Here is a 26,407-nt window from a genome sequence, read left to right as displayed (position 1 = left end):
TGAATATCATTTCCAGCAGTCTCACAGAATTGAGTGAGGCCTTCCAAGGAGGAGAGTTTGGAACGAGACAACACTCAGAGGATCATAGATAGGACTGAGAGCCATAATGGAATTTTGAGATCATTTAATCCACACCCTCATTTTACAGATCAAAAAAATTAAGATTCAGCGAAAGTGACTTATCCAAGGTCATATAGGCAGGAAGTAACCCTTGAACTTGACATTATTTCTCTGGTCATATGATTCATTGGACCATAGTGGATAATTTCTGGTTTCATTGGTTTAAAAAAAAAATCCACCTCAGTCATTAAGAGTCTGAGCTCAATTTATATACCTTTGCTTTGAATGGTACTTAATGAGGACAGATTTCCTATGATGAATTAGGTGTATGATCATGAAGTCAGTTCAGCTGGCTGCCAACATGGCTGTTTGTATATCCAATCTAAATGACTCTCTCTGGTCCCTAGAGGGTGAGCACAGGTCCCCTTTTCCTCTAGAAACATTTGGGTGTTTTTGCAGGGGATTTTCCATCCATGCAATAACTTTTGTTATTGTTGTTGTAATTAAGTTTAGCAAAGAGAGCTGAAAACCCTGAAGCATTGGGGGCTTTTTCCCAGCTCTGTTCTGGGAGGTTGGGTCAGGCTGCGAGCAGATTGGCAGCTCATTTACAGGGATGTCAGTGGGCGGTATCAGCATCTAGACTCTGGAGTCAGGAAACTCTCTGCCTACACAGCCACCCCCACTAGCCTTGTATGGACAGGCAGCAGAAAAGCCTAAGCCAGGAGAGGCAGAGAGGAAGGAAGAGAGGCTAATGAGAGGTCAGACTAAAAGGGTAAAGCTGAATCACAAACATGAACAGCTCAGAGTGGTGCTTTTCAAGGTATGAGGGAAGAGTGTCAAGGCTCAGGAGGAACCCTGAGACAACAGCCTGTGACATACTGGAAAGCTGTCTACAGAGAATGGGTAATAAGGTCCATAGGATGGTTCCACAGATGAAGCCAAGATAGGAAAGTATAATCTCTCTGGGGTAAGGGATAAGATAGGAAGGGGCCTTCTCAACCTGGAACATTCCTCCTCCTTGATAACTTTCTTTCATTGTTGAGTTTTTAAAATTTTAACTTTAAATTTTAATTTTAAATGGCAGCTTTTCCTTTCTCTACTGCCTTGTGCTTTTAACTTTCTGGACTTTGCCACCATGCTCCCCCGGCCAGAAGGTGGTGCTCCCCTATCCCAGATGTTTCAGTTCCCTTTTATGTGTTGTCTTCTTCCATCACAATCTAAATTCTTTGAAAGCAAATACTATCTTTATTTTTGCTTGTATTTTTATCCCCAAAGCTCAGAACAGCATCTAGTACATTGTTAAGGCATTCAGCCATGTCTTCATGATCCTGTGGACTATACTATCCATGGGATTTTCTTGGCAAAGAGACTGAAGTAATTCGGCATTTCCTTCTCCAATAAATTAAGGCAGACAGAGGTTAAGTAGGCTCCAGGGTCACCCAACTAGTAAGTGTATGAGATTGGATTTGAATTCAGGTCTTCCTGACTCTGGACTGGCACTTTATCCACCCTACCACCTAGCTGCCTCTGACCAGCTAGCCCTCTCCTATGTCTAAGCACATAAAAATGCTTGATGCCTGCAAAGTGACATAGGAATGGCAACATGGTGGCTATTGAGAGCAGATACACTCTGCATTTCTGAAAGATAGCAAGATAAGGGATGGGAGATTTAGGAAGCAAACATACTGCCATGAATTGATCATAATCCCATGACAAAGTTTGAGAGAGCCTGAGTGGTTACCTTGTGACTATGATTCTTCAAGAGGAATAGGGTGAATTAGATAGCTACTGAGATCCCTTCTAATTCAGATTCTGTGAAATTATATGACTTTAAAAGTGATATAAAAGATGAAAAAATTAAGTTTTTGAGAGAAGTGACTTATCATGGATAGTAATTAGTATAAATGGGGCTTGAATTCAACTTTTCTGATTCTAAATTCAGTGCTCTTTCCCATATATCATGCCATATCTGTCACTTCAAGTCATTATGAATACCATGTTCAGATGACAATCAACAAGCATTTATTAAGTATTTACTAAGTTACAGGAGCTGCTAAGCCTGGGGAATACAAAGAAAGGCAAAAACATGGTCCTTGACCTTAAGGAGTTCATTCTAATCGAAGTAGAACAACAAGCAAACAACCATGAAAATAGTCAGCTATGTGGCACAGTAGACAGAGCTCTGGAAAGGCATGGAGTCAGGAAGACTCATCTTTCTGAGTTCAAATCTACTGATTAACTATTTGATCCTAGGCAAGTCGCTTAAACTTATTTGCCTTTGTTTCTTCATCCATAACATGAGCTGGAGAAGGAAATGGCAAACCAGTCCAGTTTCTCTGCCAAGAAAACCCCAAAAAGAGTTATGAAGAGTCAGAAATGAAAAATGAATAAAATATAATTATCTATTTAGTGTAGATGAAAGGCAATCTGAGAGGAAAGTATTAGTAGACTGAGAAAGGCTTCCTGCAGAAAGAGGGATTTGTGCTGATTTTGAAAGAAGTCAGAGAAGCCAGGAGTTAGAAGTGAGAAGGAATAACAGTCAAGGCATTGAGAACATTGGATAAAAAGGCCCGGAGTCGGGAGATTGAGTGTTGTATGTGAGGAACAGCATGCATTTACCTTCAGCCAGATTATCTTAAGGAAGAAAGAAAATGAAAAGTAAATTGTAGGAACTTTGAACTTGGGGAAAGTGAAAGAAGAGACAGAGATCTGTCTGAACCAACTTTGATTCAACCAAGGTCCAGTGTATAGGTAGGCACATATTAATCACAGAATGTCATAGGTAGAAGTGATCTGAGGACACAAAACATGAAAGCTGAGAAGGACCTTAGAATAGATCATCAGAACTGAAAGGGACTTCAGAATATAGGCTGGGAGAACCTTAGAACAAAGAAAACTAGAAGGAGACATTAGAAGTGTTCTCATTTGGGAAGATTTGTTTCCCTTTTTTTTTTTTTTTTTTTAATATTTTGATAATTATTTCAATATAATTAGTTTCCTTTGTAATCCTATACCAAACATGACACTCATACAAAAGATTAAGAAATTCTTCTTTAGAGGATCTGCTACTCTGAGATTCCACTGTCCCATATCTCTGATCAGCTTCTTCTACAACCTCACCAATCTCTTTGTCTTCCTCCACCATTTTTCTAGAAGTAGCGACAGGACCAAATCAATTCTGCCATTGTTCCTGGATGGAGAGTGTCAGTCTATCGTCTACTTTCCTAAGATGCCACTCACCATCCTTGTAACTTTCTTAATCAAAGTGCCACTTCTTGCCTACCACTTCCCTATGTGCATTCTCTCCCTCATTAGAATGTAAGCTCCTTGAAGATTGTCTGCTTGGTATTTGTATTGCTAGCTCTAAGGACAATGCTCAGCACATAATAAATGTTTATCTATTCATTCATTTATTTCTCTACCTTTGAATTAATTCATTCATTCATATTTAAGACAACTGGATCTAAATTAGCCCCATAAGAAAATTTTCTATTCTATTTGTAAGGATTTCCAGGGAAAGAGATCTCACAAACTCAAAGCTTTACAAACTTAAAAATCCAGACAAGATGTTTCCTCAAATATGAGTTTTGTTTGGCTGGCTGTTAGCATGAAACTGAAAGGCAGATTGGAAAAGGTATGCTGAGCTCATACACCACGCTCCAGTCTCCAGGTCTATAAAATAGAAAGAACAATGCATGCCTCCCTCCTGGAGACATAAGCTAAAGGGCTGAAAAACTGCAGATCACATTGTAAACTTGGCTTGCAATAATGTGACCTGTGTGCTGGATTTGTACTATGAACGACCTGCATGGGGCCGAGTGCTCCCACAGTCCAGCCACAAAGCCAGTGGGGGTAACATGGGAGCTCCCCAATTAAGAGCATAAATACTGGCAATAAAAGAGGCAGCTTTTTCCACTGAGTACATTTTAAAAGGGGAACATTTTCACTGCATGAAGGCCTTGTTTTGAAACTGGCTCCCGTCAGTCTGCAGGACGTAACATATACAAAGAAGAGACAGACTTCATTGAAGCAAAAATTCCTTATCTTGCCGCCATCATTCCTTACCAAAGGTATGTACCCAGCAATAGCAACGCCAGTGTCGACTCCAGAGGAACTGAGCCATGCCTCAGTGGGGCTGCCTGCCTGGCAGAGTGACAAGATCACTGGCTATGGAGTCAGGGGACGCATGTGGGATTGGGCTTTAACTCTGCCATCTACCTGTGTGACTCTGGGCAACTCATGTCCTCATCTCTATGGTCTTTTGTTTCCTTAAGTGCAAAATGTCAGGTTGGTATGAAATAGGCAAAGACGAAAAGAGAAGAAAACAAAAATAGTGTTGGAGTGGCTGTGAGAAGACAGCTCACCAACATACTGCTGGCAGAGCAGGAAATTGTTCCATTTGTTTTGGAAAACAATTTGGAATCATGTGAGAGAAGTGATTTAGCAATTCATACCCTTTGAACTAGTGATCCAGTTACTGGGCATGTATGCCAAGGAGGTCAGTCAGTAAGAAAGATACCTAAATAGTCAAAAGTCTACTTTTTAAGGTAGCAAAAGGAAGAAAGGAAACACTTTTAGATATGAGCAAAAACAATTAGCACCATTGAAAAGGAGATCAAAATAATAATAGCTAGCATTCATATAGCACTTTACAAAGCACTATATATTACCCACTCCCTACCCCTTACCCCCAAGAAAAAATGTATGATTTCTACCACATGGCTATTGAGTTCTCTCCCAACTCAAAAATTCTGTAATTCTGTCACAGTGTGTCACAAGAAACTCTGAACATAAGAAATGCAAATACAGGAAGACTTGTAGGAATTGAGACAGAGCAAAGAAAGCAAGAATCAGGAGGAAAAAACATAATGACTTCACTAATGAAAGTGAACACAACACTACAAGGCAGCTGGCTCTGATTTAAATGCATGACCAACACTGGTTCCAGACATCAGATAACAAAACACCCTTACCTTCTCTCAGAGAAGGGAATGGGGGACTACAGTTATATATACTTATGGATGTAGTCACTATGTTTGGATTTGCTTAACTGATAAGTGGTAGAATCTGAGTTTTACCAAAAAAGAGTAGATCCCTTTTAGCTTCACTGTGCAGACTTGCAGAGACATTGAACTCAAAATAAAATTTTACCTCTGACAGTTACTGAGTGACTATGAACAAGTTGCAACCTCTGACCCTCAATTTCCTAATCTAGAAAATGGTGACAACAATGCTTATAATGACCATTTTCAAAGACTAAGGATCAAATGAGATGTTTAATGTATGTAAAACACTTTCCAAACTTTAAACTGAAAGACTTAAAGTCTTTCTAAAGGTCTTGTAAAGAAAAGATGCAAAAATCTCCAATAGATTTCTAATCTGAGCACTACTCTAAAATGTGCAATGGAGAGGGTACTAGATTTGGAGTCAGGTTTCTGGGTTTGAGCCCTCACTTCAACATTTAATAGTTGTGTGAACACAGGCAATTCACAGAATCTAAGTTCAATATTAGCATTACCTATTTCATAGAACTATAAATGATAAAGTGCCTTCAAAAACTAAGTTGTTGCTATTTTTCCTTTCCCTCTTAGGTCTTTAAGGAATTGCATCTACTACTAGTCTACTATAGACTGCCAGTATTCAATTTGCGAAATTGGCACATTTTAACAGGCTGAGCTGTCATGGAAAGTCATGAAATTATAAAGTTGAAAGAGATCTTGTAGCCTAATCCTCTTATTTTGCACATGAAGAAACTGAGGCACAGGATGTAACCAATATCATATACTGAATAAATGGCAGAACCAGGAAAGAAACAGTATCTTGACACCTTATCTTGATATCTTTCTATGACATGATGATTCATGTCCCTCAAAAGCTTTTCACATAAAAACAGGGTAGTCTCAGGAATTTGGGGATTTCTGAGTATGAGGGATTCACTTGTAGTTAGGGACAATTTGCAGTTTGACAAAAATTGAGGAAAATTGGAATCAAGGAGAGCCATCTGAACCATCCAGACAATATAAAACAAATGGATAAACAGAAATCCAAGGGCTTTTCCCCTCCCAGCCTAATAGAAGGTAAAAAGATATCCTTTATCCTATAAGGTTTTCTTTTTGGTGAGGGAGGGGAAGTGGTTGTTCCAAGGAATTCCCAGCAAAGAAACTTCTACCAAAGCAGCTTTTCAACTTTTCAGCAATTTGTAGTCTTAAAGAATCGTATGGGTCAATAAGAGGCAAGTGACGTGCTTGGGAGTCATATGGCAAGGGCAGGCTCTCTTTTGATGAGATTATCTGGACTTCTGGTTAAGATGGTGCTATGAAAAGCTATTAAGGAGCCCAGTTCCCTCAAACATATTTCAGCAAAGATGTAAAAAAGTACTGGATGGCACAGTGATTTCTTGGCTAAGTTGTATCAGTCCTGTCCAACTCTTTGTGACTCCATTTTGGGGTTTTCTTAGCAGAGATACTAGAATGGTTTGCCATTTTTTTCTCCACGTCATTTTACATATGAGAAAATTGAAACAAACAGGGTTGAGTAATTGACCCGTGATTACATAGCTATGTAACATAGATTATATAGTCTGAGGCCAGATCTAAACTCCTGAAGATGAGAGTCTTCCTAACCCCAAGACTGGCATTCCATCCACTATGCCACCTAGCTGCCCTTGGAACAATGATAAAGAAGGCCAAAAGAAATAGTAGTAAATTTCTCCACCTAGACTAGGACAGCACAAGAAGATGGCCAAAAATCTGTGAACAGGCAGGGACGGGTTATACTAGGAAAGGCACAGACCAGTTTGAGAATCACTTAACAATGCTTAGAAATCTCAACTTCTCTGAGCGGAGGTGCCTGGAGAAAGAGAAGCTTGCTCAAGCTCTGACAGTAGGGTCCTTGTAGGATCTCTGTGGGGCCTCTCAGGGGATGTGGTTCATTCCTGACTTGGACTTACTATTCCTTTGAGGATAGAAGCTAAAGTCCGTGATTAGGATGGAACTCACAGTTGGTTCCACAGTTAGACGAACTAGGCACAGAGATGGGTTGAGATCAACAACTCTGCTGAGTCATCAGGAGATTGATGCAGAAGCCAAGGCCTGTGGCAGAGGGCAGGGCCTAGCATCAGGCAGCATATTGAGAACTGGGATGATGCACCAGATACAGCCACTGTACTAAACATTTTACAAATGTTATCTCATTTGATTGTTAGAGAATGGATGACTGAGCTATAGTATATAAATATGATGTCATTACTATTGTGCTGAATTCTTATCAGAATAATGACCAATCAGGATTTCAAGGGACTAGTAATGAAACATGCTACCCACACTTAATAGAGAGATGAGGAGCTCAGAATGGAGATGGAAACAAATACGTTTTTGGACATTCTCAATGGGATATTTGATGTCTCTTTCTAACTCTGATATTCTGCATACCTAATAACCTGAGCCTTCAAATAGATAGTTCCATCATCTTTTAGTAATGTCCCTTTTAAAATCCCACCATTATTCTGAATGTTGCCCCTATCCCACACCTCCACACATATATATATTCTTTTAACAAAGATAAACAAATAGCTAAGCAAAATCCAAACAAACTACATCCATCCATTCCCTTCTTTGAGAGAAGATAAGGATGTTTTGTTATCTGACGTCTGGAACCACTGTTGGTCAAGTACCCCTGGATACAGTAGTATCTGAATTATGGGGGGACAGAACCACAGAGAGCCCACCCAGCTCAACTAAGAGAGTACAAGAAGAAGGAATCTAGCCCTAGTATCAAGAGTCAATCCCAAAACTTAGCCAAGAGATATGAGCAAACAAACAAACAAAATACACACACACACACACACACACACACACACACACACACACACACACACTGAAGAAATACAATGGGTAGAGTCAGTGTAATAGTGTGCTGGGCTTAGCAATAGGAATACAGGTTCAAATCCTCCCACAGATACATGTCTGTGCAATCTCAGACAAGTCACTTAAACTCCATGGGGTCTTAGTTCCTTCCTTTGTAAAATGTGGTGTTTAACTCACAGGGCTGTTGTGAGGATCCAGTGGGAACAGTTTTATTGCAAAACATCTTACTAGCATTGAGAGGCCCCCAAAAGTCAATGCAAGAAAAGAATAACCCCATGACAAGTTCAAGTGGAGTCCCACAGAAAAAGATGACTTAGCTACAAGAGTGATTCTAAAAGAAGCATGAGAGAAAGAACAGGATGAAGGGAAGAAGCAGGATCACAATTTATGTAAACATTACAATAACATAAAGGAAAACAACTCTGAAAGATTCCAGAATACTCACTGATGCATCAGAGGCTGCTGCTCAATCATACTTTCTATCACTTAGCAGAGAGGGGATAGACAAGAGGTATAGAATGACACACATGGCTTTAGACAAAGCTAATGTGTTTTGATTTGTACAGCTTGATAGACTTATTTGTTACAAGGAGGGCTTTATATTGTGCAGAGGCAGTTGGTGGGTAATGAAAATGATATAAAAATGAAACATTAAAAGAATGCACCCAAAAGCAGAGAACAAAAGAACAACCTACAAAGAAGTAAAGAAAAGATGGCCACTCATGAATATAATTTCTTCTATTATTACATATTCTCTTTTGAACTGGTAATTTACTGTTATATATTTCAAATCTTCCCTGATGTTCTGCTAGGCACATGGCAATGTTCTGTTCTGTTCTGTTTCATTTTCTTTTTTGGTTTTTCCTTTTTCTTTTTTAAAATAAAAACAAACAAAAAAAAATGCCAAAAAACAGAAAAAATGTGTGAAAGTGCAGAAGGAAGATCAGAAAGGGAAAAAGATATGCAGGGCTACAACTATGTAAAATTTAATATGCAATTTAAAAAAATTTAGGCTAGTACAGTGGATAGAATTGGGCCTGAACTCAGGAAGACTCATTTTCCTGAATTACAATCTGGTTTCAGACACTTTCTAGCTGTGACCTGGTTAAGTCACTTTACCTTGTTTTTCTCAGTTTCCTCATCTGTAAAATGAGGTAGAGAAGAAAATGGGAAACCACTCCAGTATCTTTGCCAAGAAAACCCCAAAGATTGTCATTAAGTGTTGACTGAACAACATGATATTCTTTCCTGTTCTTTGTAATTATGATATTCTTATTTAATAGGTTCTAAACAGAGAAAATTTATAGTTAAAATCTGTAAAGGGAAATGTTTTAGCTACTAAAGATAAACATAGAGATCATAACTTTTTAAAAAAAGAATTTGATTAACTACATTTAATGTTGAAAATACACTTACAAATATAATAGACTTCAGGATGATAAATGAAGGGGGTTGGACTAAATCATCTGCCACTAAAAGCACTTTCAGCTCTATATGATCTTGCCAGCTCTGGTTTTCTATAATTCTGTGCTGGTAGCATTACTTTAACCCTCTAGGATAATGTTAAACTCTTTGAGAACTGGGATTGTTTGGTTTTTGTCTTTGCATTTCCATTGCCTAGCAGAATTCTCTGAACATGATACTTAATAAGTGCCTGTTGCATTTGTCAAAAGAGAAAGATTACTGTCTTCTTTAACTAATGTTTAGATACAAAGTGTCTTATAAACAGAAACAGTTTCTAATTAGCAAGCAAAAGTATTTCTGCCCTTTCGGTTTTCAGAAAATTATGCCTTAAAAAAATATTCAGTATGGAAGGAGGAATTTAATTTCTAAACATAAATGAAGATACATAACTTTGGAGAGCAGTTATGGGATCTGTCATATCAATGATACATAACGTTCCCTGAAGACTAGATATTAGTCATCTAGTGGATGGAGAATGTAAGGTTGATCTGTTTCTCTCCATACATAATTTGTCTTCTCATCTTCCTATCTCATGCAATAAGCACACAGCTATGTGATATGGAATCTTTTTTTCTTAATCATCACTAACTTTTAACCTATGTAGCCTTTAAAAAAATTATTTTATTTGTTTTAATCAGTCAAAATCTGCCTTCTTGTCCTCCTATTCCCAGCCTCCCTCCCTCCCTTCCTGTGAGAACATAAGAAAAATAAAACCCCTTACAAAATGTATAGTCAATCAAAACAAAATTATCCCATTGGCCATGTCAAAAAAATATGTCTCCACCTGCATTCTGAGCTCTTAACCTTTCTATCAGTGTGGGTAGTATGTTTCATTATAGGTATTTATTTACAAGATATATGCGTAGGTAATTTTTCAGCACGGACAATTGCCAAACCTTTTGTTCCAATTTTTCCCCTCCTTCCCCTCCTTCCCTCTCCCCCCCCCCCCCCCCCCCGCCAATAACGGCAGGTTGACCAATACATGTCAAATATATTAAAGTATATGTTAAATACAATATATGTATGCATGTTCATACGGTTATTTTGCTGTAAAAAAAAAGAATCGGACTTTGAAATAGTGTACAATTAACCTGTGAAGGAAATAAAAAATGCAGGAGGACAAAAATAGAGGGATTGGGAATTCTATGTAGTTTCCCTGAGTTCTTTCACTAGGTATAGCTGATTCTATTCATTACTGAACAAAGGGAGCTGATTTGGTTCATCTCATTGTTGAAGAGAGCCACACCCATCAGAATTGATCATCATATAGTATTGTTGCTGAAGTATATAATGACCTCCTGATCCTGCTCATTTCACTCAGCATCAGTTCGTGTAAGTCTCTTCAGGCCTTTCTGAAATCATCCTGCTGGTCATTTCTTACAGAACAATAATATTCCGTAATATTCATATACCACAATTTATTCATCCATTCTCCAATTGATGGGCATCCACTCAGTTTCCAGTTTCTGGCCACTACAAAGAGGACTGCCACAAACATTCTTGCATATGGTAGCATGTTTCATTATTAGTCCTTTGGAATCCTGATTGGTCATTATTCTGATAAGAGTTCAGTACAATAATATTACATCACATTTACACACTTTAACTTGTTCATCCACTCTCTAATGATCAAATGAGATAACATTTGTAAAATGCTTAGTGCAGTGGCTGGCACAAAGGGAATGCTATAAATGCTTATTCCTTTCCTCTTTCCCTCCTAATGTATGAGAACTCCCTCAGATTCCCATTATTTGCTATCTCAAAAAGAGCTATATTTTTGTATATATTTACAATATGTTTTGCTTAGGACTAATCTCTCCTTTAATATAATCTCCCTCTAATATCCCCTCCCCCATTCTTTCTTTTCCCTCATTTGAGTGAAATTAATTTCTACATGTGACTATTCTAACTTCCTTTGACCAGTTTAGATGAGAATGAAGTTTGTCGGTCACTCCCATCCAGAGAAGAAAAAATAGGACCAAAAGGTCGAGCCAACTTTCATAGTTCCATATCATCGACCACTATTTCTATCCAAAAAGGGCTTATTAAATCTTACTACTTATCCTTCATAATTTCCATAGTACATCTAACTTCTTCCAGTTCCATTTCCACTCACACACTGTTTATATGAGATAATTTTTCCTAATCTTCCCCCCCCCTCCTGCTCCCCTACCCCAATGTATTCTTCTTCTCCTCTTTATGTTCTTCTTAGAATCAACACTATATCACAGAATCACTCCCAGAACTTGTGTATCTGGACTCTCTCCTTGACTCCCTGATGATGAAAGAGTTCGGAGCACATATATGTATCATCTCTCCATTTGAATATGTGTAGTTTAATTCTTGGTGAATCCCTTTTTATTCCTCCCTCATATTTACCTTTTTATGTTTTCCTCTTGTGTTTGAAGTTCTCTTCAACACTGTTCTTTTCATCAGGAATGTCTGGAAATCTTCTCTTTCAACAAAGATCCATCATCTCCCCCTCCCTCTCCACAGCATTATACTTAGTTTTAATGCATAAATTATTCTTCACTGTAAGCCCGTATCCTTTGCTTTCTGCTATATTGTATTCCAAATTCTCTGTTCTCCAGTAGTATTCTAACTGTAGTTCTCAGGTACTTGAATTCTTTTTTTCTGACTGCTTATAGTATATATATTTTTAAATCTTGAAATTCTTCAATTTGACTAAAAATTTCCTGGGAGTTTTCATTTTGGGGTTTCTTTCAGGAGGTGACCAGTACATTCTTTTCATTTTCACTTTGCTCTCTAGTTATAAGAAATATGGGTTTTATTTTGTTTTTAAGATTTCTTGAAATATATTGTTTCTTGTTTTGGTCATGGTGGTTAGATAGTTCATTGCTACAAGATACCTCATACTTTTAAAATATATTTTTAGTCTTTTGACTATGTTTGAATATTTGTCTCATGCAGTCATTGGCTTTTATTTGGTCCATTATAATGTTTAGGGAACTTGTTATTTGGACAATATTTTGTACCTTTTGTGCCAAACTGTTAATTCTGTTTTTAATTCTTTCTTCTATAGCTCTCACATCTTTCCCATTTCTTCCCTCTAGAGCTCTCATTTTATTTATATAAACATTGAAACTCTTTCCCTAATTCTTAGTTCATTTCTTCTAGGAAGTCTAGTTGAATTTTTGCCCAAGTTGTGATTTACTTTGAGGCTTTGTTTATAGATATTTTGGAATTATTCCCGTCTAAGTCTGTATCTTGAGCTGTCTGGCCATCTCAATTTCTCTCTGTAGTGGGTTTCTTTTTGTTTGTATATTCTTCCAGTTTACTTCCATGTCTCTACATGCTTTGTTCCCGACCCAACTCTGTCCACAGAGACTTCCCTGATCATCTCTCTCTGCTGATCTGGGATAGATAAATGACTTCCTTTGACTTTTGGGGAAAAAAAAAATTTCCTATCAGGATTGAGTCCAGTGCATTTTCTAGATCTATTTGGAAGAGTTTTGTGAAAGAGAGCTTGAATATATTACTTCTTTTTTTTTTTTTTGTTTAAATTTAAATTTTATTTTATTTAATAATAACTTTGTATTGACAGAATCCATGCCAGGGTAATTTTTTACAACATTATCCCTTGCACTCGCTTATGTTTTGATTTTTCCCCTCCCTCCCTCCACCCCCCCCCCCAAGATGGCAAGCAGTCCTATATATGTTAAATATGTTGATATGTTGCAGTGGATATATTACTTCTTACAACTATGCTACCATGGCTCTACTCCTGCTCTGTAGTTTTCTTTTTCTTTTTTTTAAAATGTTGATGTTTTATTTTACTTCTTAAGACAACAAAAGGATATATTATGAAGAATATGTTATTGTAAAGAACTTACTGGATTTTTGTGGATTTACTATATTTCTTTCTAATATTTAAAATGCAACTATAAACTAAATCATAAGAGGTATCACACATTCCTTGATTCCTTGATGCCTGTGCAGCATTTTCACATAAGCAGTCAAAGAAGGTTTTATTTGTGCAAACTTGTTTCTTAGGGTTTATTTATGCCTGTCTGATAACATATATCTTCCACTAGATTCTACAGTACCCCCACAATGTCATATAAGTGGTTCTAGGTTGCTAAAAGTAATTCTACAAATCTTATGATCTGATAGGTCCCTACCAAGCTGGAACATCACGAACTTTGTAGGTATGTGTGTCATCCAGAGACCAATCAAGCTAAGTTCAGAGAAATAAGGCTGGACATCTGCTGGTAAATTTTTCTGTCAAAACAAAAAACCCCAAACCCTAATAAAGAATCAAGGCAAGTAGAGCTTGCAATCTTTTTTTGGAGAGAGTGCTCATACTGATGAAATCATGGATCATTTGAAGTATCATGTTTCATTTCTATTCTAGCTACAAAACAACTTTTTTTAAAAAAACAAAGAAATCTAGGAAGTTACCTTAACTTTTAAATTAAAAAATAATTTCATTTCATTTTTTAGTGGATTTTTAGAATAATTTTTTTTTAAAATAGCTTTTTATTTTTATGCATGGGTAATTTTACAGCATTGACAATTGCCAAGCCTTTTGTTCCAATTTTTCTCCTCCTTCTCCCCATCCCCTCCCTTAGATGGTAGGATGACCAATACATGTTAACTATATTAAAGTGAAAATGATTTCATTTCAAAAGATATCAGCTACATCTACTTTATGCTGAAATTCCAAACAATTCTCAAAGATAAATAGATATGCTAGTCAGGGTAAAGTGAAGGGTAGTTTAACAGAGTGAATCATATTTCAACAGAAAACTAGATGGTCTTTCTAATCAAACAAGAATATTCCCAAGTCCATAGGCTTCTTATCTTGTAGGCAAATTTTGACACAAATAATGACTAAAGAGCCCTTGATTTGCTCTTTAATTAGATTAAATTATAAAAATTCTTACATTGATTCTTGTATTTTTTTTTTTTTAAACTCCTCTTGCTAATCTATCAGCTTCTTCATTGCCTGCAAATCCTGAATAACCAGAATGTGCACCCATTTGATGTCTAGGCCCTGAATAAACATATCAAGCTTAATGAAGTCTTCTTTATTAATTACATCTTTTCCTGTGCTTGTTTTACAGCCATTTTTCTTCCAGTCTTTAATCCAACTTGTTCTACCATTTATAGTAAACATACTATCTGTGTAAAGAACCAGCTTACTGATGTTTTGATTCTTGCTTGTTCGAAGGAACAAGTTTTATAGGAAGCATGTATTTCTGCTCTTCAGTTTGTCTGTCACAACATTTAGAGGATGTCCTAGTTCCCCAATAAACACCAATGCCGACTCGTGCTTTCCTCCTCCCATTACTGGAGCAGTAATCAACTGTGTAAATCATAACAGTATCTCCCATATAAGAAAATATATTTTTGCTAAGTGAAGATACTGAGTCTGAAATTTGTTTTACAAGCTTTGAGCAAGGCTCTTCCTCTTCATCTGATGATTCACAGGGTCTCTTGTTTGACTTCATTTTGGGGTATTATTGTAATGGGCTAAAAGCTGAGCAGATGCATTGAGGTCCGAGCACTTAAGGCTAATTACCAATTGGACAATACTCTATTAATATATTCTTGGAGAAAGACTGGCCTCACCCACTCTGTGCAAATTTGATATGTCGTATAGGAGATTGCATAGAAGATCTGGTGGGTGGAGTGTGAGAGCCAGAGGCGCTGCTGGCCAGATTTGTGTTGAGATTGCTCTCACTTTGTATTGCCATTCCCCTTCACCTCCACAAAGAATAAAGATCAAGGACTTTCGCTTATCCTGACTCCAGTTGATTTTAAAATACCGTGTGTGTTAAACCCAAGGACCCTACTTTCATTGAAGAAGTCTCTGGTGACCATGAAATTAGGTGAATATTTTAATAGACAAACAGGGAATTTACTTTGTTAAGGGCTAAACTAGTAACCTTTTCTGGCTGAAATGGGGTAGATGTTAGGAAAAGATTCTCCTCCATCCCATCCCTGCCCCAAAGGGGCTCTATAGAAAGCATGCTTAAGTTGATCAAGGGACAAGGCTTAATTATAATTTGGGAACAGATCGCTAGACTCCTGGGTACATCAGAACGCAAGTCCCCTTGGTTCTTAGAGGAAGAGCAAATCTCTACAAACAATTGGAGATTAATAGGACAACAATTCTGTGAATATTACAGTGAAAAGGGTCCTCATTCAATTTCCATCCAAACATTCTATGTATACAACATAATACAGTTGGCCTTAAAGAATCCTGCAAGTTATAAAAAAAAAGAAAAGTTCTAGGAACAACCAGATGAGGAAGCCTGAAGAAAAAGAGGAAGACAATGAACAGATTAATGACCATATCCCCACAGGGCATGGAGATTTAAGTGAGGCTCAAGGATGTGGTGACTTTCCATCCCACCAGGAAGCTTCAACCCAGCCTATGGAGCAGATAATTGACACAATCCCATCAACTCCACCTTCCAGGATGGAGGGAGGAAGAGTAGTGGGAGGGGCAGTGATGCTACCAGCATCTCCCCACCAGCAAACACCCCCTCCTATGAGTAGATTGCAAGAGGCAGTATTTAAGGCCACAGAGGAAGAGAAGGATATAGCTGAGTTGAAACTACAAATATGTCTTGTGATTCAACTCTTTGGATCAAGAAAGTAGAAGATACGTTCCTTTTGATATAGAAATCCTCAAAGACCTGAAAAAGTCTTGCAATCTTTACAGGGCTACATCAGCTTATGTTAAGATGTAATTACAGAATTTGGCTTATGAAGTCTTAACCCCTAGGGACTGGAAATCTATAGCAAGGACATGCTTAGAACCTAGATAAAATTTGTTGTGGCTTTCTGAATATAGTGAGCACGATACAAGCCCAACAAAATAGTCAAAGTGAAGTTCATACTCCAATCACCTGTTACCAACTAACAGGTATAGGTTCTTATGCAAACATCTCAATACAGATTAATTACTCCATAGCAGCATATGAGCAAATTGCTGCTGCTGCCATCAAAGCATGGGCTTCTCTCCACAATAAAAACGACAAGAGTGAGGCCTTCATATTATGTGTTACATTCCTTTTTCTGCTCTGTTGAATGGTCAGGGCTTGCAGTATTTTGGGCAAGAGTAATGAAGTTTAATCCAGAGGATTAGAATCCAGGGCTTATATGGGAGAAATATGGATTAGTTTGACTAATACTTAACTAGGAGATAGGAGGTTTGGCTTCTAGACCTGGCTTTACCTGAAATTGGCTATGAATCCTTTAGCTCTCCAAATTTCAGTTTCTTCCTTATAAAATGACAGAGTTTAGAAGATGATCTGTGAGGTCTCTTCTAGTTCTGACATCCATAAACCTTCCAGCATTGAGACTCAAAGAGTCTTGCACTTCACTAAAAGACATCTGGCTTTTAGCAAAAAGAAAATCGTGTGTCTGTGCTCTATCCTGTTCAAACTATATATGGAGAATTATCACAAGTTCTTAGTTTACAGATATCAATAAGAGTTTATCAGCATCCAGGAGGGCAATTGGGAGAGTAAAAGGCCCGTGCTACATGAGGATCATTTGAAAAAAACAAACTGGGATTGCTTATTTTTCTGTTAGCTTTGGTTTTCACTATCACTTTCATTTCCAAATGTATCTCTTTCCCTTATGTTACCCAAAGAACCATTCCCTATAATAACAAAGAAGAAAAAGAAAACCCACACACAGTTAGCAATACTAATCAAAACATCAACTCGGATCCTGACTCTGTTATCCATTGTGTTAAGAATTCTTTCTGACGGTATCATCATAAATTTGATGAACATACTATCCTATACCTTAATATAACTTATGGACAAGACTGTTAAAAAGCAGAGGGCAGAATAGATTCATGGAATACTTCCTATACTTCAATGGAGAGCTTTCTCAAACAAATAATATCAAACCCTTAACAACTACTTATTTCCTAACAGATGCACTTTTGGTAGTGTGTCTTCTTTTGATTTCTCTAAAATATCATCATTCCCTAAGAACCTCATCTTTAGGAAATCTTATGAATCTGCAAGATCAAATCTGCCTTGGGACTTACATTCCATCAATATCCTTTATTCTTCTGACTGGACCCTTGACTTTCAAAACTTCTATTTAAGAAGAGAGCCAAGGACAATCATCTCATTTCCAACCAGTTATCCTGCTTCTGATTTCTCCAAGCTAACAGGTATATTCTCCTTCCCATGTTTGTCCTTTTCAGTTTCCTTTTGTGTACTGTCTTCCTCTAGTCAATTATAAGATTTCCCAGGAAAGGGACTGTCTCTTTTAAATCTGTATTTCCAGCACAGTTCTTGGCACATGGGTTCAGTCATTTTCAGTTGTGTCTGAATCTTTGTAACTCCATTTGGGGTTTTCTTGGCAAAGAGATTGGAGTGGTTTGCCATTTTCTTCTGCACCTCATTTTACAGATGAGGAAACTGAGGCAAACAGGGTTAAGTGACTTGTCCAGGGTCACAAAGCTTGTGAATGTTTGAGGCCATATTTAAACTCAGGAAGATGAGTCTTCCAGACTCCAGGTTTGACAAGTATTCTAACCACTGTACCACCTAGCCAACTAGCACATGCTAGGTACTCATAAATGTTTATCTTACTGATTGAACTACTCTTTGGGTCCAGTCATCCAATTAGTTTTGAAGCCAACTGATTGTATTATCATGTCTAATTCATATCTCTTCATCTTCTGTACAAGAATAGTATGGGACACTATATTGAAAGCTCTGCTAAAATCTAGGTAAACTATATTTGCATCAGTCCTCTCATTTATTAGTTTACTATCCTGTCATAAAGAAAATAAGATTAGTCTGGTACAATATGTTCTTGATGAAGCTGCCATGCTGACTTTCTGTAATCAGTGCTTCCCTATCTGGATGTTCACCAAACATCTTTCTTTCATGGTTCACTCTAGGATGTTCCCAGTAATGAAAGTCAAGTTCACTAGCCTTTTTCTTTTTTTGTTTCTTTTGTTTCTTTTTTCTCCTTCTTCCTGCTTTCCTTCCTTCCTTTCTTTTTCGTTTCCTGTCACTGTCTTTCTGTCTCTTTGTCTCTCTCTGTGTGTCTCTCCTCCTTTCAGAATATTTGACTTTCTCTAATCTCATGGTACTTCTTCCATTTTTCATAATTTTTCAGAGATCTTTAACATGGTTCAGCCATCACATCTGTTGGTTCTTTCAGGCCCTGAGGATATAATTCACCTGAGTCAGGTGACTTGAATTCATCCAGAGCAATCAGGTGCTTACTTCTATTACTTTACTTATCTTAGGACACTCCCAAGTCCCTGTGAGTAAATTTTGCTCTGTCTTTTCTAGTGCAAAGGATGTATTTTAAAAAATTGTGCACATAGTGCTTAATAAATGCTTGTTGACTGACAAAATAAGCAGAAACAAAATAAGAATTGGAAATGTCAAGTCCTAACCAACCCTAAACAGTAGTTCAACACTTTTTCTGATTCTCTGTTTCAGTCAATCAAGAAGTATCATTTAAGCACCTACTTTGTGGCAGGCACTCTGCTAGGTACTGAGGCTACAAGTACAAAACATGAAACAATCTCTATTAATGGGAGAGACAAGAACATAAAAAATAGCATAGATATAAAATTAGTAAACACAAAAATATGCTAAGTAGTTAAATATAAGGCATTTTGGGAAGAAGGTTATTTTGATATGTAAAAAGAAGGAAGTGCTTTGTAGGCATGGGGGGCAGCCAGAACAAAAGCAGGACAACAAGGTAAACTAGAAGATAGAGTATTAGGCTTGTAATTAAGAAGATCTGAGTTCAAATCCAAATTCAGATACTTATTAACTATATGATGCTGGACTTACCTCATCTGCTTCATTTTTTTTCATTAGTTAAATGGATTTGATTATAGCACCTACCTTCTAGGACTGTATGTCTAGCACTTTGCAAACTTTAAAGCATTATATGCTAGTTATTATTGTTATCATTAATATACAGTGAAGCTGGAAAGATAGATTGGCCTAGGTTGTAAAGGGATTTCAAAAATTAAACAAAGGAGTTTCCATTTTTATCCTAGAGGCCACCAGAATTGATAAAGTAGGGAAGTTACATGGTTAGATAGATGCTGAAAGAAAATGACTTTGGAAATAATGTGTACAATGGATTGGAGAGGTAAGATTTGAAGCAGGAAAACAATTATGAGACCAGTGTACTTTAACCAAAAATACCATTTTTGTTGTGCTTTACTTCCCTTGTCAGTCTTTGCTCAGTGTTTTTCAGTTTGGCCTACTTTACTTTGCATCAACTCCTGTATCTTCCCATGCTTCTTTGAATTTTCCATAATCAGTATTTCTTACATTCATATATCTTTATTTATCATTTTCCAAAAATATAAAATTAGTAAACACAAAACTGAGTGCAGATCAAAGCATATTTTTTAGATTTTTCTTGGGGTTTTTTTGTCTGTGTTTTCTTCCACAACATGACTAATCTGAAAATGTTTTGCATGACTACATATGTATAACCTATACTAAATTGCTTATCTTCTCAGTAAGAGGGTAGGAGAAGAGGGAGTTAGAGAAGCTGGAAATAATTTTTAAAATTTTATATGTATTTTTTTACATTTTTTACATGTGTATTCATTTTTTGTATATTTCCATGCGTCAAAAGTTTTAAGAAAAGATGTTAAATTGTTTTTGCATGTAACCGGGGGAAATTAAATATTAAAAGAGAAAAATGGTTATTTTCAAGGGCTGATATGTGGAAGAGGTTTTAAATGTATTCTGTTTGGTCTAGAGGACAGAACCGGTAACAGTGGGTAGAGACAAATTTGAATTTGATGTCAGAAATAACATCCTAAGACTCAGAGCTGTCCAAAAATGAAATAGAAATGTAACCAATCTTTCTTCACTGGAATTTTTCAACAGAGGCCCTATGATTACTTGGGAATATCATGATTAGAACAGCTTGAGAATATCACTTGGACTTGATGGCCACTGAAGCCCTTCTACTCTGAATTCTGTGGTTCTAGATTCCTAAGTAACATTGGCATAGCACTTTATGACTCTACATTCATTATTTCATTTGATGCTTACAATAATTCTGTGAGTAGACAGATAGGAATAGTAAACACTTCTATTTATATCTTAGAAAAGAGGTTAAAGAAAAATGTTAATAGGCAGAACCTAGATCTCAATGGATTCCCAGTCAATTAACATCAAAATAAACGTATGTCTTAGAATCTGACTTTGTACTGAAAGAGGAGCTTTGGTAATTCTCACCCTTCTGGAATAGACAAGAGAATGGCAATCCTATTGAAATCTGAAAATGACCAGAAACCATGCAGCCTGAATGACTCATTCTACCACTTCCCTCATCTCACACCTCACTTTTCCCAAGAAGATTCGCTGCTCATGGGTTGGTAAACAACTGATGGGTACAGTGTAACAGTGTGGGAAGGTAGCAACCAAATGGCCAGCTGAGGAATAGAATTCTTTCACCTAAATAACTGAAGAACCTCTGGAGAAGCAACCTCCTGGAAGCTTTGGTCCTACCTATTCTCTCATAGAAGTCTTTCTATAGTCAAACTAGGAATTAAAAATTATTTTCCCCCCACTCCCCCAAAGTGTTCTCATTTGATAAGCAAAGCCATCTAAACTGTTGGGGAAAGAGGACAGCAGTCTAGCAGAAATTAAGCTTAGAATAACATCTCAAGATAAACTCCAAATGAATACATGACCAAAATATAAAGTCACATCACAAACAAATTAGAGGAACAAGGAAAAAATTATGTTTTTATGGATGGGAGAAGAATTCATGAATCACAGAAGAAAAATTGGACAATTTTGATCATATAAAATTTAAAAGGTTTTGCACATACAAATCTAATGCAGCTAAGATGAGCAGGGAAATAGTTAACTAGGGAATTTCCAAGATATTTAAAGAAAAGATTCAAATTTACAAGAATTAATGTTATTCGTTCCAGTTGATCAAAGATGGACAGAATCAGCTACATCCAGAGAAGGAACACTGGGAAATGAGTGTGAACTGTTTGCATTTTTGTTTTTCTTCTCAGGTTATATTTTTACCTTCTGAATCCAATTCTTCCTGTGCAACAAGAGAACTGTACGGTTCTGCACACATATATTGTATCTAGGGTATACTATAACATATATAAGATTGCCTGCCATCTAGGGGAGGGGGTGGAGGGAGGGAAGGGAAAAGTTGGAACAGAAGTGAGTGCAAGGGATAATGTAAAAAGTTATCCATGCATATGTACTGTCAATAAAAAGTTATTAAAAAAATAAATAAAATAAAAATTAAAAAAAGAATTAATGTTATTCTCTAGTTTTTAAACTGTCAGAGGATATGAACAAGTAATTCTCAAGGAAAGAAATACCAGATGACCATATTAAAAAAATACTCCAAGTCACTAATAAATTTTTTTTTACTAAATATAAAATTTATTAACGATGAAATCAATAATAAAACAAAGACATAAACAATTAATTACACCATTTTAGCTTTAAAAATGATCACAACCACAGTTGTTCCAAATCCTCGCTGAAATGGAAATTTTCACTTTACCTTTTTTTTTTTTAAATTTTATTTTATAATGACTTTTTATTGACAGAATCCGTGCCGGGGTAATTTTTTTTTTTTTTTTTTTACAACATTATCCCTTGCACTCGCTTCTGTTCTGATTTTTCCCCTCTCTTCCTCCACCCCCTCCCCTAGATGGCAAGCAGTCCTATATATGTTAACTATGTTGCGGTAATATCCTAGATACAATGTATGTATGCAGAACCGAACAGTTCTCTTGTTGCACAGGGAGAATTGGATTCAGAAGGTAAAAATAACCCGGGAAGAAAAACAAAAATGCAAATAGTTCACATTCATTTCCCAGTGTTCTTTCTTTGGATGTAGCTGCTTCTGTCCTCATTTATCAGTTGAAACTGAGTTAAGTCTCTTTGTCAAAGGAATCTACTTCCATCAGAATACATCCTCATACAATATCGTTGTCTTAGTGTATAATGATCTCCTGGTTCTACTCATTTCACTTAGCATCAGTTCATGTAAGTCTCTCCAAGCCTCTCTGTATTCATCCTGCTGGTCATTTCTTACAGAACAGTAATATTCCCTAACATTCACATACCACAATTTACTCAGCCATTCTCCAATTGATGGGCATCCAAGTCACTAATAATTAAAGAAATGCAAATTAAAACTACTTCATTTCTTTCTGGACCCCATTCTTACCATTCCCAAGCAACTTTTTCCATTCTAGAAGTTGCTTTCAATACCATGCCCCAACAGTCTTCTCAGCCTGGAAGATCCTTCACCTCCACAATCTTTCCCTGTGACTAGTTTCCTTTTGGCACCTCCATTTTAATGAAGAACCCATGAATCAGCCATGTTTACTTTCTGAGGCCCAATTCCTGATTCTCTGGACTTTTGTCTCCATGATGCTTTCCTTTCCCCTATTTTTGAGCTTCCTTTTCTGCGTTGTTTTCCTCCATTAGAATGTAAGTTCCTTGAGGAAAAGAAGACTACCTTTTTATGTCTATTTGTATCTCAGTGCTTAGCATAATGCCTATACGTAGTAAACACTTAATAAATGCTTGTTGATATTGACTTGACTCTGAGATACTTCTTATGTTGGAAAAATTGACAAGAAAAAAAAAAAGACAAATCTTATAGAGATTGAGGGAAAACAGACAAATTAAAGCAGCACTGGTAGAGTTGTGAATTGATATGGCCAGTCTAGAAAGGAATTTGGAACTATTCCCTTTATATTACTAAACTGTGCATTTTCTTTGACCTTATAAAACTATCACTAGGACTATATCTCAAAGATATCAAAAAAAAAAAAAAAAAAAAAAAAAGAGGAGGTCCTATATGTACAAAGCCACTTATAGCAATTCTTTTGTGTTACCAAAGAACTGGAAAATTATAGGGTGACCAACTGGGTTGAACACAATTGGGCTGGAATGATTATTGTACTATAAGAAATGATCAAGGGAACAGTTTCATATAAACTTAAGACTTACACAAATTCGTACAAAGTGAGAACCAAGAGAACAATTTCTACTGTAACAACACTATAAAAATGAACAACTATGAAAGACTTGAGAACTATGATCAACACAATGACCAACTATAAACTCCAGAGAACCAATGAAAAACAATGTTACCCACCTCCTGACAGAAAAATAATGGACTGAATGTATAGAATGAGACACATTTTTGGACATCACCAGTGTAGTAATTTGACTAAATTTTTTTGACTTTTGACTAAACATTTTTATCTCAAGGTATTTTCTCTTTCACTATGTGGGACAGGAAAGGAGTAGAAGGGAGAGAAAAATGCTTAACTGGAAAAAATAAAATTTAATTAAAAAATAAAAGTGAAGGCAGTTATGTTAAAAATTGTAATCAGAAAGGTAAATGAAATAGTTGTGTTAATCTGTTTTGTGAGTATAAAGATGCCCTGAATTTAATAACCTATAATATATTTAAATGTGACAATCATCAAAACCATCTCTTACTCACTGGATTGAATATCCTGTCCCTTTACACTCTCATCTCCTACTGAAGTCCTTTCATAAATCCAATCTTCGTGAAACTTTCTTTGATTTCTCCTCCTCCATTTCCAAACTGAAAATGAGTTCTCCCTCCACATGGCACTTTTCTTTGGCCATTCCTTTTATCTTATTTTCTCTAATATGATAGTTATTTATATGTTATTTTCCCCTATTAAATTGTAAACTCCCAGACAGCAAAGTCTATTTCATCTCTATCTTTGTAATCCCAGAACTAAGCACGGTGCCCTACATGAAGTTAAGTTATTAATAAAATGTACTGAGTTGTTGAATTCAATAAAAAGCATCACAAGGGAAACGAAGTTCCTGTCAAGAAGATCTTTAAGAAACTCTAGGTCATATCATTCTCAAATTTTAAAAACCTAGTTTAAAAATCCAGTTAAAATTAATTAGCATCATAAATTAAAAGCTAGAAATGACTCAGCAATCATTATCCTCACCCTAAGCAAAATTCCCTCTAAACTTTTACATAAAAAGGGGTCATCCAGCTTCTGCTTAACACTTCCAGTGACAAAGAATTCACGCTATAATAAGGTGACCCTTTTCATTTTCAGATAGTTCTAATTGTCAGAAGTTTCTATTCATAATAAATCAAATTTTGCCACCTGCAATTGCCACTTTCCAGTTATTCCTAGTTCTGTCCACCAAGGCCAAGCAGAATAACTCTAATCCATCTGTCATATGATAGTACTTCAAATATTTAAAGAGGGCAAATCACATTCCCTTAAGTTTTTCCTTATCTAGACTAAACATTCCCAGGCCCTTTAGTCTAGTTATGCCTTTGAATATTCCTTCCTATTCTGGTTGCTCTCAAATCTGTTAATGTCTCTCTTAAAATTCCCCTGCCATACCAGGATATAGGATACCATACTGTGAACTCCTAGACACTACACTCCTTATTAAGGCTTCTTATACTCTGTTTCATGGCAAACAGCATCCTTAATAGTGGACCTGACAGTTCTAGATAACAACAGCCTCTGCTCTGACAGCTGGGTACAGTTGAAAAGAGAGGACAGCACTTGATGGGATAGAATTTTGGCCAAATTACATTAGGATTGAATATAGAGGGCATGAAAATTATGGCATGGTTTCTAGACACAGAGATATATCCTTGTCTCCCTCAATACTATCTTTCCTCATACACTTAAGTTGTTAAGCACCTATCCTCCTTGTTATCATTTTCCACTATCTTCTCCTTTAGTCTCTGATGACAAGACAAGGAAACTTCTTTTTTTTTTTTTTATTATAGCTTTTTATTTACAAGATCTATGCATGGGTAATTTTTCAGCATTGACAATTACAAAACCTTTTGTTCCAACTTTTCCCCTCCTTCCCTCCCTTTCCTTCCCCCAGATGGCAGGTTGTCCAATACATGTTAAATATGTTGAAGTAGAAGTTAAATATAATATTAGTATACATGTCCAAACAGTTATTTTGCTGTACAAAAAGATTTGGACTTTGGAATAGTGTACAATTAACCTGTGAAGGAAATCAAAAGTGCAGGCAGACAAAAATACAGGGATAGGAATTCTAGGTAGTGGTTCATAATCATCTCCCAGAGTTCTTTTGCTGGGTGTAGCTGGTTCAGTTCATTACTGAACCAACAGTTCATCTCACTGCTGAACATGGACAGGTCCATCAGAATTGATCATCATATAGTATTGTTATTGAAGTATATAATGATCTTCTGGTCCTGATCATTTCACTCAGCATCAGTTCATGTCCTTTCTGAAATCATCCTGCTGGTCATTTCTTACAGAACAATAATATTCCATAACATTCATATACCACAATTTATTCATTCTCCATTGATGGGCATCCAACTCAGTTTCCAGTTTCTGGCCACTACAAAGAAGGCTGCCACAAACATTTTTGCACCTACAGGTCCCTTTCCCTTCTTAAAAATCTCTTTGGGATATAAGCCCAGTAGCAGCACTGTTGGATCAAAGGGTATGCACAGTTTGATGACCTTTTGAACATAGTTCCAAATTGCTCTCCAGAATGGCTGGATGTATTCACAATTCCACCAACAAAGTATCAGTGTCCCAGTTTTCCCACATCCCCTCCAACATTCCGCATTATCTTTCCCTGTCATTCTAGCCAATCTGACAGGTGTGTAGTGGTATCTCAGAGTTATCTTAATTTGTATTTCTCTGATTAATAATGACTTGGAGCATCTTTTCATATAGGTAGAAATAGTTTCTTCGTCTGAGAATTGTCTGTTCATATCATTTGACCATTTATCAATTGGAGAATGGCTTGATTTCTTATAAATTAGAGTCAATTCTCTATATATTTTGGAAATGAGGCCTTTATCAGAACCTTTGACTGTAAAAATGTTTTCCCAGTTTATTGCTTCCTTTCTAATCTTGTCTGCATTAGTTTTGTTTGTACAAAAACTTTTCAATTTGATATAATCAAAATTTTCTCTTTTGTGATTAAAAATGATCTCTAGTTCTTCTT

The 26,407-nt window shown here is 36.6% G+C and overlaps 1 protein-coding gene and 1 pseudogene across 1 annotated transcript in view; both read right to left on the bottom strand.

Moving 5' to 3' along the window:
• Positions 1-26,407, bottom strand: part of GNG7 (G protein subunit gamma 7) — a 379,705-nt gene that overhangs the window by 136,549 nt on the left and 216,749 nt on the right. The gene's annotated exons all lie outside the window — the stretch shown is intronic.
• LOC127545134 (ribonuclease H1-like) lies at positions 10,363-16,227 on the bottom strand (annotated as a pseudogene).

This window comes from Antechinus flavipes, chromosome 1, assembly GCF_016432865.1.
Source record: "Antechinus flavipes isolate AdamAnt ecotype Samford, QLD, Australia chromosome 1, AdamAnt_v2, whole genome shotgun sequence".
Taxonomy (NCBI): Eukaryota; Metazoa; Chordata; class Mammalia; order Dasyuromorphia; family Dasyuridae; genus Antechinus; species Antechinus flavipes.
The sequence above is the reverse complement of the archived record's forward strand: the minus strand, read 5'-3'. Positions and strand labels throughout refer to the sequence as shown.